Source organism: Bos indicus, chromosome 4, assembly GCF_029378745.1.
Source record: "Bos indicus isolate NIAB-ARS_2022 breed Sahiwal x Tharparkar chromosome 4, NIAB-ARS_B.indTharparkar_mat_pri_1.0, whole genome shotgun sequence".
Classification (NCBI taxonomy): domain Eukaryota; kingdom Metazoa; phylum Chordata; class Mammalia; order Artiodactyla; family Bovidae; genus Bos; species Bos indicus.
Genome location: NC_091763.1, coordinates 31306400 through 31322127, shown reverse-complemented (window position 1 = coordinate 31322127; position 15728 = coordinate 31306400). Strand labels below are relative to the sequence as shown.

Genomic DNA, 15728 nt, shown 5'->3' with positions numbered 1-15728 from the left:
CCACCCTGTGTGCTTTGCCATTTTTGCATCTTGGCTCTGACTTCTGCCTTTAGGTACCACACCTGGCCATGCCAAAACCTTCGGAGAAGAGGGCAGTGAGAGTTTTGTTGGGCCTGTTTTGGCCCAAACCTAAGTTTTAAGATCGTTTCACTCCAGAAGAAAAGTTGGGAATGCTGTCTTTTCCTTCCAAGTGATAGAGGATGGCAGACTGCAGACTTCCCAGTCTGGGGGACCCTAGAAAGAAGAGTTGGGTAGCACAGGCCTACAGAAGACCCAGAGGAAATTCAATGTGTGTTCCTTAGCCAGATGCAATGACCCAGCAATTCTGGGGGATTCAGTCACTTACTTGACTGCCTTGAGGTCTTCAGACCGATGCTAGCATCTCGCATCAGTCAGATGCTTAGCTTCTCTGCCATTAGCAGCTTATTTCAGATTCCCCTGTTTGAACTCGTAGAGATGATTAGGAAAAATCCTACTAGGATGGAGACAGCCAGATAACTGTTTAGCTTGCTGCTACCAACAGTAGGCATTCAGCTGTGACACATAAAGTTCACTTTGTTGAGGGCCTAAATGATTTTTAATTTCAGTAGAACTTTATCCTTTTCAAATATAGAGCAAATGTTTTAAATGCTTGGCCAAGATTAATTTGTTCTTGCCTATGTTCATTGAGAAAAGCATTTGTTAAGCACTAATGAACCAGACATCACACACGATAGAACAGAGACATAAGTGAGCAAGATTGGATTTGAGCCCCCAAGCTCGTCACCACTTATGAGGGAGGAGGATTGAAAACAAAGATAAGGGAGTTAAAGGAGGGTAATATGCAGACCGAAGAAAAGAAGGGGTGTACTTTGAATAAGGTGTCTGTTTCTAGAAAATTGTTTCTTCACCTTGTGAGGCATTTGCTAAATTAAACATCATCTCTTTTACTTCCTGGCATTGTTACCAGGTAAGAACACAAATCATAAAAGGCAGACATCATAAGTCTTGTATCTAAGGAGTGTTAGATATTGTTGGAAAATGGCATTGACCATTTTTCTCTCTCCCCATTTTCTAACTACAAAATATTTTTAAAATTAGTATAGTGTATACAGTTATTGACCTGTTTAATAATTGAATTTGTTTTTGAAAACAAGCTTCATTCTTGAGATTTATGGCTGTTTAACAGTCAAGAACAAGGCATCAGGCAACTTGCTGGAATTTATAGCACATTTCTTTCTGTTAGACGTTTTTGTTTACATTTAGAAATAATAGAAAGCTACAAGGAAGAAAAGAAAACTTTATTGAGAACTAACCAGGATTTCTCCTTACCGTTTCCAACATATCAGCACATGCATTATGAGGCTTTCCTTACGTTTCTGCAACAGACTTTACTTATCTACACTTCCCATTTGGGGGCAAATAGGGTTTCAAATTTTTCCAGTTATAATAATCTGAGATGCACATGTCTAGAAAAATCTTTATCTAAGTTTATATTTCTTAAGGGTAAATTCGTAGCTAAGTAATTACTACTCACAGGTATGAACTGCCTTAATCTTTTATGTTTTATGCTCGACTGTTCTTCATAAAGCTTGTTCCAGTTTTCATAAACATCAACACTCCATTAAAGTATTTGTTTTGTTACCCCTCACCCATGTTGGAGCATCCCTGGTGGCTCAGATGGCAAAGAGTCTGCCTGTAGTGCAGGAGAGCTGGGTTCAATCCCTGGATCGGGAACATCCCCTGGTGAAGGAAATGGCAACCCACTCCAAAATTCTTGTCTGGAAAATCCCATGAACGGAGGAGCCTGGTCAGCTACAGTCCATGGGGTTGCAAAGAGTCAGACACGACTGGGCGACTTCTCTTTCTTTCTTTCACCCATATTGATTATTATGATTCTTAGAAGGAGAAGCTAAGTTTTCTTGTCGGGTTGATGGGAAGGAAAAGTATTATCTTGTTCAGATTTACATTTCTTTTCTAGTGAGGTTGAATACTTGCAGTTAATATCAGTCCATCCATATTTCTTCTGTAATTAATCTATTCACCTCCTTTGCCCATTTTTTCTATTGGGATTTTTCTTACTAATTTGAATAAGTACTTTATACATTAGGGACATAAATCTTAGTCGTATTTGTTACATGTAGTTTTTCCAGGCTTCTTCTTTTTTGTTTTTATGCACATATGAGCAAAAGTGTTGATTCATGTTTTTTAACTTTAAAAATGCCTTTAAAATTAGAAAGTTCTTGCCACTTCTGTGGCTAGACACTTAATTTTATTTTGTTCTATTCTAGAGTTACACTTCTTATTCATGTCTTTAATATAACTGGAATTTATTTTTATAATATAAAAGTAAGATTTCTCCATCAGTTATCACATGCAGATTTTTTCATGTTTTCATATTTTTACTGGTTGCCAACATTAAAAAAAAATCCATTGTATTCTTGAGAAATTGAAACTGTTAACAGACTTCCTCCAAATTAAATATACCAAATATAAGCTTAGTGAGTAATATTACCTCTCTGAGCTTCAGTTTTCTCATCTATAAAAGTAGGAGATTAGAGGTGTAAGATTTCTTCTGGTTCTGAAATTCCTGTCTTAAATTGAAGATGACGTCCCCCACCCCACTTTCCCCAGTTAAGCAGCATTCATACTTTTGAGTGTTAAACACTTTGGGGGAAAATGTTGCAATTTTAAAACGGATGCCGATTGATTACTTGGGAGGCCCTGAGTAGCCATTTTTCACTCTGATTGACTATGCTTATCAATGCCAAAAATCATTCTGTTCTTTTATGTTCTAAAAATACTCTGGTGGATAGAATTTCTAAAAAATCTCCTTTTTGTGAAATGCAGTTGGTATGGGACAGATGGTGATCTAGCATCCAGCTAGAAGTAGCTCTGCTATCAGGGTGCTGAAGCCATATTTCAAGCCACATCATTAAATATTTGGAATTGTTTTTCTGAGTTTACAATGTCCTGAGGAAGATTGAGTTATGAAACTCTCAGATAATGACAAACTAAAAAAAGCTTCTAGATCCTACTGTCTTGAACTTCTAGAAATAAGAAGAAATTAGTCTCTTTATTTGTAGTGGCTCAGCTCATTAACCACTATCCACAACCTTGCTCCAAACCACTGTTTGTTGGTTGTTGTTTTTAATGCAAATTTTTATCTCTCACCTGTCTCTCAGAAAGAATATTTCTTCTCTGAAGATAAGCTCTATGTTTTATTTGAACTTTTATCCCCAGCATCTAGCATGAGGCTTTCAATTGGTATTTGTGGACCTGATTTCTGTAGAGAAGGCAAATGTGAGTGATTTGAAATGTTTCTGAAGTTCAAGCACTCAAATCTGTGCAAATCCAAAGTTATGCCTGCTCCAGGGTTCCAGTTCATTGGAGATTTAAAATTTTAAATTAAAGGTTTTGTACCAGGGAGGATTAGCCTGGAAATGACAGGCAGAAAGGACAAGGAGGTTCCTCACCAATCATCACTTGGTAACTGCAGACAAGTCTTTAGGAGAACACATACTTGGTAAAGGGTAGAAACAAACTTTCAAGCTTCAGTGAGTCACAGTTCATGGAGCAAGGATCTCACCTGGGCAGGTTTGTATTTGAAGGTTTCAATCCTCTTTGGTACACTAAGTGCACGTTAACATTCAGGAAAATAGATGATTTTTTTTTTTTTTTTTGGTCTGTATTATCACTTAAGTACTTCCATTTCTTTTCAATCCATTTTTCTCTTTCTCCATACCCATCCTTCACTCCAGAAAAAGGGAGAAACACCTACTCCTGTGTAACCAAATTTATTTCTTTCTTATTTTAACCTTTTCTTCCTTTTTATCTCATAATTTTGTTTATCTTTCAAACAATTGTAGTAGTATTTCGTTGCAGTTTAAATTCTCTTAACCTGTTTTAATACCACCTTTTTCTATGAGTGCACAATAAACCAAGACTGACACAGTCCTACTTGTCTCATAGTCTTGTTTCATGCTGTGAAACAAGGTTTCTGCGATGGTTGTTGCTGAGACCTAGGTGTGTCTCTCTTAAAACACCAAGGAATGTGCAAAACATGAAAAAACAAGAGTGTTTACTTAAGATGCTTTGTATCTCCTTGCTCCCATGCCATGTGATCTTGCAGTTGCTACGGTAACTAGGAATTTTTCACTCCATAACTTGCATAAGGACAGAGTCTGACCTTTTTATTACTGCTCTGCCCTCTCTGAAGTTATACGTGCACTCAAGTGCATACACACACACACACGTGTGTTCACATGCATACACTTGTAAAGTCACATTTATATACACATGGCAGACATTTGGAAAGAGTTATAGAGTTCCTTGACTTGAAGCCTTAGGTTTTCATCTCATCTTTAGGTTGCTTGGGGAAAGTGTCAATATTGATATTTTCCCTTTAGAATAACTTTGCATGTGTGTGTCACACACACAAAATGACATGGAAATTCTTAGGAACAAGAACGTATTTCTACAATTTGTATTTGCCATTTCTGTAAAATTGCCTAGCAAACAAGATTTCCGATTTTTTAGTTGTTTTAAATCTCAGGCAACATATGCTTTGTATTTTGAGGGCCATTGAGATATACCAATAATGAGAAGTGGAAATTAGCACTGTTGCCAGCACTAAGTCATCTCAGTGTTTTGCAAAGTAAGAGTCTGTCGTGAACATATTGTGCAAACCTTCTCCAAGGATGCTGTGGATTGGTGGAACTCATATCCAAAGTATTGATAGACAGTTTTTCTCCAGTGAACTCAGTCATGTTAGCAGCTACTTAATGATCTAATTTAGAATTTGAAGGCATCCCCATTTCGTCTGAATTACCTTCTAATGGGCTTCTGTCAGATCGTGTATGCACAAGGCAGAACCCTCAGTTGCCCTTTGACCTAGGCTTCTTGAAGCCAAAGGATAAGTCTTAGTGATTTCCCAACCCAGCCAAGCCTCTGCACATTCCCATAGACTCAGTAACCAGGGTGAGTGTATGTAACTCGTAAGTCTTAGCAGAATGAAATAGCCACCATATCTGGGACTAAGGGGCTGCAGAAGCAATGGAGTGCAGCAGCCTCAGCCCATGACCCTGGCCGACAGCATGCCTTGTTTGTTGCTGCAGGTGTTTTATCTTGTTTATACTTTAGACATGCTGATGCTAAAGGATGTTGACTTCTCCCTTGCAAGTAATCAGCAACGCCATCCCAAACTAGGGTCTCATTAGGCATTAACTCACTCCTGAAATTTCTCCTTTCTACCCTAGCCTGCTCTCTGGACTATCTCTTTGTAGCTGAACCTCCTCCTCCCGGCCTTGGCCGACCTTTCAGTCCTTGACCTTGGGCCACTCTGCTGTCTAGTATCTGTCTGCTCATCTGTCGCTCACCAGGCCGTTCATTCGTTTTACAGGCAATGTTGTTCTGGATGGAGGGCCAGCACAGAGAACAAGACAGACCAAGTCCATGTTCTCCTGAAACAAATATCAGGGCAGAACTTGTCCTGTCGTTTCTCCTTGCCCTTCTCCTCTCCTTCCCCACCCACAATCTATTCAGCAACCAAGAACTAGTGTATTGGAACTAGAGCACTTGCTGAGAAAGATTTAATAAAATTTAAGATTTTATGTTAAAAAAAAAAACCTGTGTGATTTAATAACTCTCAAGGGTCACATGGGGAGTGTCTTGTATGAAGCAAAGAAGAGGATCTGAATTGTAGTGAACTGATATTAGACCAGAAAGAGTGTTAGGAAAATAAAATGTGCAGGAATTAGATTGAAGTTGGCCTGGATCAGATTCCCAGCCTTGCCCTAATTGTAGGGTTCTGAGAAATCTTACTTTACATGATAATAATTATTAGAGGCAGTAAAATTCAATATATACGGTTCTTCTCTAGCAGCCGGAACTTTCTGTCTTATCACGTTTACTGGTTTTCTCTGGGAGTTTGACCACATTCCGTAACAACTTTGTGTTTGCTTTCGTACTATGGAAGTCAGACTTGACCTAGATTTTCTAAGTCTGGGGATGATGAGCCCTATTAGTCCTATTTAGGCTTTAGTTTGAATTATTAATCATATTATTCTTAGGATTTTTTAAAAGAACAAATGATCATTAACTCAAATACTCTTTCCGACAGGATGTGTTTGCTAGGCAAGAACCTTGGAATCTGGTAAATTTAAACCACTGCTCACCTTGACACACATCTGCTTACTTTATCTTTCCCTTAGCTGCTCTGTTAATCAGGTCTATCTTGCCAGCGATATCCTTTTTTATTTTTTTTCTAAAGCTCTGTTTGCTTTTTTTTTTTTTTCTGTAAGAAAATAGAATCATGAGATACATTGTCAGCAAATTCTGTGAAGGTTGTTCTTCGACAAAATTGTTTTTGGCCGGAGGAGATATTTTTTTTTTCAGATAAGTATTCCAGTTCTGCGGTACCCACATTTACAGTACAAGAATAGATGTGGGCACTGATGGTTTGGTTTGCTCAGCTGTGTGTGAATTTCCATAGTGCAAGATGAGGAGAGAGTCCCTAAACACTAAATCACACGCAGCTTTCCTCTGTAGGGAACCAACACTTTGGGCTTCTGGGGAAAAAGTGAAGTCAAGGCAACCGAATTTTGTAGGATCTGAGGATTTGGGAAAAATGTGAAGGTCATCATCTCCAGCCTTACTCACTGAAGAAGCACCTTCACTTGTCGATAATGTTACTGCCAGACTCTGCTCCAGTTTGAAAAAGAGGTCATTTTGCCTCTGTGTTTCCTAAAATTGACCTTGAGTCTGCTTCCTCCAACTCACGATCCATTAATGGAAGGTACTTTTCTACAACATCACCAATAATCCTGTTCCACAAGACAGTGTAGCTCAGAAAGTGAAAATCTCCTGCAATGGTTTCATTGTCCCTATCTTTTTTTTCTTAGACATTCCAACTATCTGAACACACCTCAAAGGGCATGTTTCCCAGACCTTCTTGTAGCTCCTTGGTGCAGAGTCCCATGTGCTTTGATCAGCAGACTCCTCTGCCCACAGACTCCTCACAGCCCTCTTTTGTTTTGTTGGAGATAAGATTCACATAGCATAAAAGTAACCATTTTAAAGTGTACAGTTCCATGTCTGCCCAGTGCTTGAGCCGATCAGGCCCAAGGCAGCATATGCGCTGGAAGCCCTGCCAACCTTAGTCTTCAGGTCTTTTGGTGCCCAAGTTCTGTGGGCATCAGATTGAACTGATCCCTGCCATGCTTAACTCAATTCTTGCTAGCACTTCATTTCCCCCCTGCTGGGTCTTGGACTTTGCTCTTGCTGAGCTGGTGTAGTTGTGGTCCTGAGACCACGTTCAGTCCTTGTCAACCCTCTTCTCCTCTTGGAACTCAGGATGATGTAGACACCTCTGTTGCTTACACGCTGAGCAGATTGGCTTGCTTTGGCTGCCAGCACCAGGGTAAACTAGTCCCTGCCATAGCTGTAGTCTCTAACATGTATTAGTGACCATCTTCCAGGGATGTCTGTGGTTCTGGTCACGAGCTCTGTTGTTGGGTCTTCCTGGGCTCAATCTCAGCTGTAGCACACACACCCTCACCCTGGGATCTGGCTTGGCCAAGTTACTTTGTCAAAATGAGAGATTTAATAGTATTTACGCTGTGTGGGCTGTGCTATGCTTAGTCGCTTAGTCATGTCTGACTCTGCGACCACATGGACTGTAGCCCACCAGTCTCCTCTGTCCATGGGGATTCTCCAGGCAAGAATACTGGAGTGGGTTGCCATGCCCTCCTTCAGGGGATCTTCCCAACCCAGGGATCAAACCCAGGTCTCCCGCATTGCAGGCGGATTCTTTACCATCTGAGCCACCAGGGAAGCCAGAATTGTTGTAATGGTTAGATAAGAACGTGGCTTAGATGGTAAAGAATCTGCCTGCAATGTGGGAGATCTGGGTTTGATCTCTGGGTTGGGAATATCCCCTAGAAAAGAAAATTGCAACCCACTGCAGTATTCTTGCCTGGAGAATTCCATGGACAGAGGAACCTGGTGGGCTACAGTCCATGGGATCACAAAGAGTTGGACATGACTGAGCAACTAACACTTAGATAATATAACGGAAGCTCATCTCCTAGTTTTGCTGATATATGGTGAGCCTTCAATAAATATAACCAATTTATCTGCCTGGTCTTGACTCGATCCCTCCCTTGTTGCCTATTCCTAGTAGATCTGTTAGTTGCATATGGCAATGCTGTCTCCCTAGTTCTCCAACTGTAACTTCTACCACTGTGAGATAAAAATTATGTTAGCTTTCTTTAATGGTCTGGTAACTAATGATTACATGATGCTTTATACTTCACCATGTATATTTACCATGTATCCTCTTAAAGTGGAGAAGGAAATGGCAACCCACTGCAGTATTCTTGCCTGGAGAATCCCATGGGCAGAGGAGCCTGGCAGGCTACAGTCCATGGGCTCACAAGAGTCAGACTTACCAACTAAACCAACCGACCAACCATCCTCTTAAGTACGGGCCAAATCTGGGGGCTGCCTTAGTGATTTTCACATTAACGACTCTCAGAGCCATATCCTGAATTAGAGCAAGTTGTTGTGATCTCGTGACTTCTTGTCTGTCTATATCACTATCCAGTGTGACACGCATGCACCTCTTCTGTTCAGTTCACCTGTATCTGTTTGAGTGTCCCAGACTTCCAGCTGGTGATGGAGATGCAGAAGAGGGCGGGCCAGTGTCATCCACTGCCCGAGTAGTTGGGTGACCCTTAGAAAGAGCACCTCTGAGCAGACTGTCCACTCTGTTAGCACCATCAGAGTCCACTACTTGAGATGCAGTCTGTGAGACTTACGCTGTCATCCTGTAAACCTCCACTCAAAATTGCACTTTTATCCTTTCCTCTTTGTGTTCATTCAGTGATTCCTTTGACTAATGTTCGAATATCTATGAAGTGCCAAGACCTGTTTGTTGGGAGTTCAGTGTTGAAGAAGATATAGTGCCTGCCCACGCATGAACTTATACTTTAGAAGGGAGACAAAAAAGGTCATCAGTGTGTGCTTTTTGAAATACTGAGTCTGAAGGATTCATGTGGCACCATGGGGTCCCAGAGAAGGGCCCGCCACATCAGACTGGAGGTAGAGGGGGCAGAAAACCTGGAGGATGTGATTCTTGAAGTGCACATTGTAAGGTGAATGAAAGTCCAACCAAGAAGGGTGGGGAATGAAGGGAGTCGTAATAAACTATTGGCTCTAAATGCATCACAGTCCTTTCAGGCTGTAATAAAACACCACAAACTGGGTGGCTTATCAACAGGAGAAATTTATTTCTCACAGTTCTGGAGGCTGAGAAATCCAAGATCAGGGCACCAGCAGATTCAATGTATGATGAGAGCCCACTTTCTGGTTCATAGACAGCTCTCATTTTGCTCTGTCCTCACAGGGCAGCAAAGGGTCAAAGGATCTCTCAGGGGCCTCTTTTATAAGGGTGCTTATCCCATTCAAGAGGTCTCCACCCTCAGGACCTAATCACCTAAAAGCTCTGCCTCCAGACACCGTCACGCTGGGGATTAGGTTTCAACATAGAATTTTTGGAGAGAGGACTCATTTAGTCCATAGCAAATGCCTTTCTATGAATAAATTAGCATCTTCAGTTACTATGTTCACAGACTTGAGGGAAAACTGCGTTGCATCTTGTACTACTAGTATGACTTCTTGAGTGTCAAGCTAGATGGTTCTGTGCATCCTTCATATGACAGTCTCTGTGCTGCCTGCTTTATACAGGTCTGATGATGGAGTCAGCCTGGGTCACGGGAGGAGTGTTGAGGATCCTGCTTGGGGCAGGAGGGGAGCTTAGAGGGTGCAAAATCCACATCTTCCCCAGTTGGGCCCACAGGGTGACCTGTTCCTACCCACACCGTATTTCCCTCGTGCCCTAGACTGGGGGACAGTACCATTTAGTGCAGGCCTTCCCAGGGTTGTGTTAGTTACGGGGTTTCATATGTCAGTTGCATGGGAGCTTAGTCTGATAGAATTTTGACAGATGGAACAAGTGTAACACTCAAGTTCAAAGCATAGTTATCTCATGTGATGAGTGTTATAATAGAAGGGTGACTGAGGAGAGAGGGTAAAGGCAGCCTTGGAGGAGAGTGACCGTTGAGATTGAATCTGTGTTTTAAAGGAAATCCACATGCTCACTGTCTCCCTTGCTCATGAACTTGTAAGCTCAGTAAACCATTATCAAGTTAATATCATTTGCCAGACCTTGAGCTGTGTGTTAGGAAGAGAAATAGAAGTCACAGTCCCTGCCCTCAAGATGTCATCATTTCGCAGAGACCACAGAAAGAGCTGATAATCAGAGGTCAGTGTGATGGATGTCATGACAGAGTTCTTTGAGCATCTCATTTGGACAGACAGTGTTATGGCAGGAGATTTGTCAAAGAAGCTTCCTTAGATGTGGTGATAATACGAGTTTCATTGTATGGAATGATTTGTACCTTTTGGGGTTCATAGACTCCAGTGAGACCTAGAATTCTGGACTCTGGAAAACTGCCTACATATAAAAAATCTTGTATACTTTTAGAGGGTTCTCTGAGTCCCTGAAACCCATCCATGAACCCCCAGCTAAGTTTATGCTCACAGAGTAGCAGGGACACGATGCCATGGAGAATATCAGTAGCTGCTTTCTGTGAGCACTTGGGAGAAGAACGTTTCCCATCAGAGATAATAGAAAATCAAGCAAGTATTTGTGACAATTTCAGCAGGCCTGAGAAATCCCTTAGTAATCACTTTTTCTTGCTAGTGCCAGTGATAAGTGAAAATATAAATGCAGTCAGAGATTTGGTTTGGGACTGCCTAGACCGGCTAAACTGTGAACATCAGTTCTTGACTTTATATTTTTATTACCCTATATGTATTTCATCTTAAAAATAAATGTCTTTCATGTGAATAAATGAAAGAAGAAGAGTTGGATTGGTAACTATAAACGCTGATCTTGGTCTTGAATTTAATCTAAAGTAAGTCAAAGATACGGGTTCTGTCATTCATTGAGAATTCACAGGCAGAAGAGCAGTGTAGCCATAAAAAGAAAAGAAATCATAGGTAGTTGCCCAAAGAATGGAACAAAGATGAGGAGCAGGGAAGATCTGAAAATTCTCCATTGTTTTTGTATTCCTCATGGACTCTGTTGAGAAGGTCCTGTGAGTCTGTGATCACACAGCTTTCCCTCAGCACTCACCCCTCTCCCACTTTCAGCTGTGGATACCTGTTTATTTTTGCACTTCCTCTCCTCCCCCACCTCCCTGCTCATCCCAGACTACATCCCAAGGGCAAAGCGTGAAGAATCTATGTGGCCCAGTCCTTGGAGTTTCTTGTTCTTCCCAACATCCCTTCAAGAGAGTAGGGCAAAGAATGAGTTTCTGCGAGCCTGAGAGCTGAAATGTGTGTCAGGGAGAGGAGAGGATTCTCGCTGAGCATGTACCAACCAGGGCTGAGCATCACGGGCCAAAGCAGGGCACGGGGTGGGAATACGCCTCCTGGGAATACACCCTGCTCCCCACTGCACCCTCCTCTTCAGTGTTGCACCTGCAGAGCCCTTTCTCTTCTGAGGTCTCTGCCTCTTGTTCAGGCATTCTTCCTAGCTCACCCATCTTCTGAGCCCTGTTGCCTGTAATCACTTTTGGGAACATTCCTGAGTGTGACTCTCTCATCCCGCTGGCAAGGAAATAAATGCATTTTATTCTTAACTCCGATAATCATCACCTCCACTCTGCGCCATGCTAATGGCAGGGCAGCATCTTAATGACCCTCATCCATGGTCAGTGCCCTCTGGCCAGAGACCACTGGGAACACAGTTGTAGTTGAGCAAGTTGGGTTTGCTGCTTGGCGTGGGGATGGAGCGCTTGCCCTGGGGGGAGCCGTGCAACAGCTCAGTGCAAGAAGGTTTTAGAAGGATTTACTGGACTTGGTGGTTTGTGTTTGGTGACTCTGGGGAGGATTTAAAGTAGCGCGGCTTTGTTTTTGATCAACCAGCTGGGTAACTGTGAGATATCTTAAATGTTATCTCTAGGAGCAGCAGCAAAGCTAAGGCTGGAAAGAAGCTAAAGCTAAGGAAAGAAGCAGCCATCACTGGTTAGCTGGGCTTCCTGCTACTTTCTTCTGTGACCAATATTTATGCTGTATCTTGTTCAGAGTAGCCATGTTTTTGTCTTGTCCCACCACAGCACGGAGTGACCTTCTCTAGTGTTGACTTTTTGCAGAATCTTTGACATTTAACAGGAGAACGCGGAGCTGGGCCCGAGTGCCAGGCCAGCTCCGGGTATCTGGGCTGCTTCTCCTTCTTCCCGTTTTCACTGCTCTGAATTGCCCTGCTTCAGAGATCAGCCTCCTTGATCAGAGCTTCCACCTGCTCGCCTGCCTACCTGTCCCTTCATTCCTGTAAAGATTTGTCCTCGGCCCCTCCACACTGCCCTGGTTTATCAGCTGTTCTTCCACTCACTAGACAGACGCCATGTGGTGAGGAGCTGTGTGCGTGTGTGCTGATGCGGCCCTGAGCTCCTCTCCTGCCTCCTGTCTCCATTGCTGATCACTTCCCCGGGGTGGGGGGTGGGGGGGCATCGTCCACTGTTCCCCTCTCAGGTTTCTGAACACCGTGGCAGGAAGGCCTAAAACCATACATATGTGTTTTCTACCCTCAGCAGCACAAAGCTGTCTGGCAATTGCTTTTTCCATAACTTGTTTATTCCATGTTGGCACCCCACTCCAGTATTCTTGCCTAGAGGGATCACATGGATGGAGGAGCCTGGTGGGCTGCAGTCCATGGGGTCGCTGAGAGTCGGGCACGACTGAGTGACTTCACTTTCACTTTTCACTTTTCATGCATTGGAGAAGGAATGGCAACCCACTCCAGTGTTCTTGCCTGGAGAATCCCAGGGATGGGGGAGCCTGGTGGGCTGCTGTCTATGGGGTCGCACAGAGTCGGACACGACTGAAGTGACTTAGCAGCAGCAGCAGCAGCACCCCCTAAAGCCATTTCTCCCAAACAGTTTTCTCTTTGGGCCACCAGTGAATCCCCTCCTCCCAGAAGAGGGTCTCAACTCACACTCTGCAAAGATGATGGAAACCACCTCATCTGTTCTACCTCAGCTTTCTTCTTTTCCCTGCTCTATTTTTTCTTTTTCTAAACCTCCATTGTCTTCCTTCCCCTGATACTCTCTGAAAGGAGGAACTCTTGGTCCTGTGGTAGCCTCACCCCTCCACACCTGTTCCTGACCTGTTTCGCCTTCTCTGCATCACCCCTCACCCACGCCCCCCCCACCTCCCCAGCCAGGCAGCCTCTTCAGCCAGACTCCTTCCCTTCCTGGTGACATTCTGAGGTGGTCTTCCTCATCTGTGCAATTCGTCCACATTCACTCATGCCTCAACACTCCCCTTCCCACCGCTGGACTTAACCGTGGTCTTGTCATCACTTTCTCATAGACTCTTCATTTTCATAAACTTGACATCAGATAAGCTTTTCATCGCCCTCCACCTACTCCTGGCTCATCTTGGTTTCACTTCTTCATCATCTTTTTAGTAGGCTTCCTCGTGACTCTGATCCCCCTCTTTTCCTCTCTACTTCCTATGTTTTCTCTTCCTTTATCCATCTTCATAATCCCCTTTCTCTCCTGCTTCCCTTTAACAGTCTCACCCACTCCCTTAACTGGAATAATTCACAGATTTGTCTCTGTCCTTGGCCTTCGTACAGAGGCCTCGTTCTTTATTTCTAACTGTTTGCTAAACATCTACAGCATGATGTATTGTCAGTCCTGAAACATCAGTTGTCTGAAACCAGATCCATCAGTCTCAGCAGAACCAGTTTTTTTTGCCCCATTTAATGGCACTTCCATTCTCTGTCACCCACGGATCTGGGATTCGATCTGTCATCTTTGACAATCAAATCCCATGAGTTCTGCCTTTGCTTTTGTCTCTTGCATGTGGCCTCATCTTGGGGAGCTCACCACATTAGACTTGCGTTATGGAGCTACTACCTTGTCATCTAAGGGCAGGGCACCAGTCTTACTCACCTTTGCTTGCCCCTTAGTGGCTGGCACAACACCTTCCCCACAGGAAACCCACCCCCCGCCACTGTCTGTTGAATGATGGTCTATAAGTTAAGCATTTTAATGCTTTACTTGCATTTCACAAACTATTTGTCATTGAATGCATTTCTTGTCATTAGTTCACTGAATACCTTTATTCTTAGCTGAGCAAGCACCAGAATGAAGTTTCATGACCAGAGCCTCAACTCTGGTACTTCTGCTCTTTTTCAGGAAGAGCAGTTTGGCATGGGTTGGACGTGAGGCATTAATTTCACCTTCCTTCTTGAGAGCAGATATAATACATAGGGTTATTATGTTTTCACGGCAATTTTAGATAACTTCCATCTCCCTTTATACATTGATTTTTCTGCGTTTTTGCTTCTTTATTTTTTAACAGGTTTTCAAAATGGAAACTACCACTGTGACATAAGATGCTATTGATAGTACATCAATATGGTTCAGCTAGGCCCCTGCCCAGCAGAGTGTAGCTGCCCCGTGCACAGCCCTGTAATACATATTAGTTACACAGACATTAGGGAAGCCCTTCCCATCCATATGTATGCACAGGGCCTGCGGAAGTTAATAATGCCATATATCACATGCACGTAGGATGTAAAATGTACTTCAAAATGACAGCGGGCTCATATAAAACGAGTATTGGCTTACGACAAGAGGAACGCCAGAGGAAGCTTTTTGTCCTTTCAGACCTGCTCTTTACTGAATTATCTGCTTCTGTGTCTCAGTATTCCAGACTCCATTTTGCTACCCCCCCTACTTTTTTTTTTTTGGTCAATATTATGCTCATCTTTCCAGCCACCTTATTTCACTTCAGCCACATGGATAACAAAAGAACCTCCTTGGAGAAATGAAAGATAGCAATTACACATTGGTATTCATGTTACAGGAGTCGCTGCCATCCTCGGGGACTTTAACAATGAATATCCAGCATTAATTGCCACAGTAACTGCGTGTCTGACCTTGCTGAAATGTAATACATCAGTTTTACATAGTAAAATTATTTGCTACTAAGAGATTAAAAAGGCATGATCATAAAATTATATTGCTGTTTGGAATGACTAGTAGTTTTTATTTTTAAGAAGATCTTGGAGGACTCGAATGAGTAGGTTGCTACATTTTCTTAGAAATGAGAACATCGGGAGTTGAAATCTTAGTATTCCCACTGACTTGGTTGGCAATTACAAGAGTAGTGCCTTCCTATTCTTATGGAAGGTGAATAAAATACATTGGCATCTCCAGTTAATCAGTGGAAAACTGATTAATAAGGCATGGAGACATAGTACTTTTTATGCACTTGGGGGAAAATGTTCTTTTTGTGTGTTTATACCTAATTTACGTAGGTTTTCTGCCAGGAGCAGGAACATAGAAATGTGCCCGGAACCCTAGGACCTGTTTCCCTTTGTAAGGAAGTAGCATCATTTTTAAGGTGCTGCTTGTTGGCTCTCAGCTTCTTGCATCAATCTTTTGCTCAGACCCTTGGAGATACAGAAGTTACGTTTTCTCATGTGTGTCTCTCACACACCCCTTGCCCCCCTCCCCCACCACAATTTCCTCTGGCTGGATGTTGCCAATCAGAATTTCACACTCCACACTCTGAAAGTGTTCATCACTCGGGGCGGCTCCACACTGCTGGGTCAGCAGTGAGCCCGACTCCAACAGAGCCTCGTCAGCGGGCCACGCTGGGCTCTG

At 42.9% G+C, this 15728-nt stretch overlaps 1 protein-coding gene across 5 annotated transcripts in view; it reads left to right on the top strand.

Moving 5' to 3' along the window:
• Positions 1-15728, top strand: part of RAPGEF5 (Rap guanine nucleotide exchange factor 5) — a 256592-nt gene that overhangs the window by 167764 nt on the left and 73100 nt on the right. The gene's annotated exons all lie outside the window — the stretch shown is intronic.